Below are 3,668 nucleotides of genomic sequence, written 5' to 3'. Positions count from 1 at the left end.
CACACGGCCGTGTTTCACAGCCGTGTGCGGGCCGTGGAACCGCGGCCTGGATCCCTCCTGAGAGCAGGAGCGCACGGCGTCACTGGTTGCTATGACGCCATGCGCTCCCTGCTGCCGCCGCAATACAGTAATACACTGGTATGATCTATACCAGTGTATTACTGTACTGTGCCGGCAGCAGGGAGCGCACGGCGTCATAGCAACCAGTGACGCCGTGCGCTCCAGCTCACAGGAAGGATCCAGGCCGCGGTTCCACGGCCCGCACACGGCTGTGAAACACGGCCGTGTGCATGGGGCCTTAGGGAAAGATCTGCACCTGTTCTTTGTTTAGAACCACACCTGGTTTTGGCTCACAATCACTGATGGAAATCACTGAAAAACACTTACAGGTGAATGAGGCATTAGTCTAAGACACTGTCATTCAAGGGTATATTTCTACATGTAATCTATGATGTCTATTGGGTGAAACATTTTCAGATTTTTACTAAAATCACTGGATAGCTGATGGGCTTTCTAGCTAAAAACATCAGTATGTTATATCAATTATGCCTCATGCACATGACCGTATTTTGGTCCACGTCCATTTCTAGGGAGCCTCAAAAAATGCGGACAACACACAGATGTCCGTGTGCTGTCTGCATTCATGGGGCTATTCTGCAAATTATAGAAGCTGTCCTATTCTTGTCTGTTTTGCAGACAAGAATAGGCATTTCTACAAAAAAGTTGTGGCATGCACATGGGCTGTACCCGTATGTTGCGGATCCATGATTTGCAAAATACATACAGTTATGTGCATGCATCCTTAAACAAGTGTAAATATTTAGAATAGAGGGGGCCTGGCACCTGAACCTGCCATGCTGGGATTTTCTCTCACCACCATAAAATGAACAACATTTTATTTTTGAGCCAAAACTTTTGATGTGATTGCTTGTATTTTTCTATAGACTATGAAACATAGGTTTTCATAGAAAGTATATATCCCATTGGGATGACAAATGTTAAAGCCTGTTATAAACAGATACATATTTTATACTGCATTAAAAATTTCCAGATAATCCAACATGGCTGCCTCCAACATAAAATCCTTCTTTGAATTATTCACTTATTGTATAAAAAATACATGACATAAAAAAAGAGGAAAAACTGAATGCAGATCCTTTTGTTCTGGACAACAGATGATTCATATTTGAGGATATATGAGCATAACCTGTTAATTTGGTTGATGTGGAAACCAGAATTTTAACAATGCAATGTGGGACAGATTTACTAATACTGTCTAGATTTGGATAATGCAAATCTAGACAACACATCTAAAAATGTACAATCCTTTAAACTGTCTATTTTAAGCTTAAATTGCCTAATAATTGGCTTATGTTGCACCAGAATTTAGCACCAAAATTTGGGGTAATGTTTGGTGCTCTGAACACATGCCATTTCATTCTAAGGCTACATCCATTTCACATCCATGTTTTTGCTGTCCGGTTTTAAGATTCAGCATGGGATCCCAAAAACACAACAAAATGAATCCATTTGAAAAATACAACCAGCTGTATTATATTGAAAATGAGAAACCAGATCTGGCACTAAAACCATTGTAAGTCAATGGGCACCGATTCCTGTTTTGGTGCCAGATCGGGCTTCTTCAGTTTCCCATGCCGCACACAAAAACGCTGCTTGCAGTGATTTTGTGTCCGCCATGGGAATCCAACAAACCGGAACGGAATGCATCTGGTTCACTCTGTTACGGGTTGTTCAATGCTGTGATGTGGTTTTCAGAGCCTGTGCCGGATCTCAAAACCGGACAGCACAAGGCAGATGTGAAAGTAGCCTAAGCCATGCAGTCTTGTCAGGGGTGTCAAAAGCCTTTAATAAATGTGCTGTAAGGCATGAGCACCTGTGAAATTTGACTCTGCTTTTAGGAAATACAGTCATGGTATAACATATAGTTCCACACTGACCAGAAATTCTTCTTGCACAATGGTAAAGTGTGACATTTCAGGACAGGACATCAAAAATTCTGGTAGTACCTTCTATTTTAAGTATTTCATATAAACAGTGAAAAGCTTGGATCCCTTGGTTTCGGTTTCAAATTTTCAAGTGCAAAAATGTAGAACACTGCAAAAATTAAAAATACAAACAATATTTTAGTCAGTTTAGTTTGCTACATTTATTTATTAAAGAAACAGTTTTGGCAAATATTTCCTGATGAAAAGGACATATTTTGTATGAGAAAAAAATTACTAGTTACTAGTACTATTTCTGTAAAGCCTTTTTCAGACCAAGTTAGTTGGCTACTTTATGCAAGAAGGATTTTGGTTAGAAAAAAAAATACATAAACTGTGACATGTCCTCTTGTCACAGTCACAATCACAAGCCTGGGTATAAATAGATCACGGGAGAGATTCTCTGTACTGGCCCTCTTATATACGTATACATAGTTCTTAGATCGACCTTCAGTTGTCTATTTTTTTTAAAACTGAATAACCCTAATTTGATAACATTTCTGGGTACTGTAGTCCCCCCATTCCAGTTATTACTTTACTTGCCCTTCTCTGAACCCTCTCCAGCTCTGCTATGTCTGCCTTGTTCACAGGAGCCCAGAACTGTACACAGTACTCCATGTGTGGTCTGACTAGTGATCTGTAAAGTAGCGGGACTATGTTCTCATCACTTGCATCTATCGACCCCTTTTGATGTGCCCCATAATCTTATTGGTCTTGGCAGCAGCTGGCTGACACTGGTTTCTACAGTTAAGTTTACTGTCCACTAAAACTTACTAAGTTCTATCCCATGTGTTACCCAGTGTTTATAACCACTTAGTATGTCCTGGTGCCTTGTGTTTTCCCTTCCCTTGTACATAACCTTACAGTTGTCAGTATTGAGCTCATTTGCTTCTTCTCTGCCCAAGCTGCCAATCTATCTAGATCCCTCTGTGGCCGTATTATGTACTCTTTACACAGTTTAGTATTGTCTGCACAAAATGCAATTTTACTACACAAACCCCACTACAAGATCATTAATAAATATATTGAAGATTATAGGGCCCATACTGACCCCTTTAGTAGCCCACTAGTGACCCAATCTGAGTGTGTATTGTTAATAATCACCCTCTGTTTTCTATCACTGAGCCAGTTAGTTAGACACATTTTCCCCCAAGCCCAGTATTCTCATTTATGTACTAACTTATGTGTTCAGGCCCTTTGGTATGACACTTGAAATCTAGCTATTGGGGCCTTCCCATTCCTGTTGACCTTTGAGAAGTTTCTACATTTTGATTGGAAACCAACTGTAGTAAAGTCAGTTGATTTGACATGATTTGGAAAGACACACCCTTGTCCTACATAATTTCCCTACAGCTGACAATGACATCAGAGCAAGGACCAAGTTATAACAAGGAAAGAACCACCTGTAGAGACATAAGTTGTGTGGAAGCACAAATTTGGAGAAGGTTACCAAAATAGTTCTGCTGCACTGAAATTTCCAGTAGCACAGCAGCCTCCATAATTCTTAAATGGAAGATGTTTGGAACAACCAGGACTCTTCACAGAGCTGGCTACACCACCAAACTCAGTAATCAGGGGGGAAAGGGCATTGGTAGAGAGGTGAACAAGAAACCAATGGTCATTCTGGGTTTGGCTCTAAAGATCCTGTGTTCAGATGGAAGAAAC

The sequence above is a fragment of the Bufo gargarizans genome, chromosome 7 (genome assembly GCF_014858855.1).
Source record: "Bufo gargarizans isolate SCDJY-AF-19 chromosome 7, ASM1485885v1, whole genome shotgun sequence".
Taxonomy (NCBI): Eukaryota; Metazoa; Chordata; class Amphibia; order Anura; family Bufonidae; genus Bufo; species Bufo gargarizans.
The sequence above is the reverse complement of the archived record's forward strand: the minus strand, read 5'-3'. Positions refer to the sequence as shown.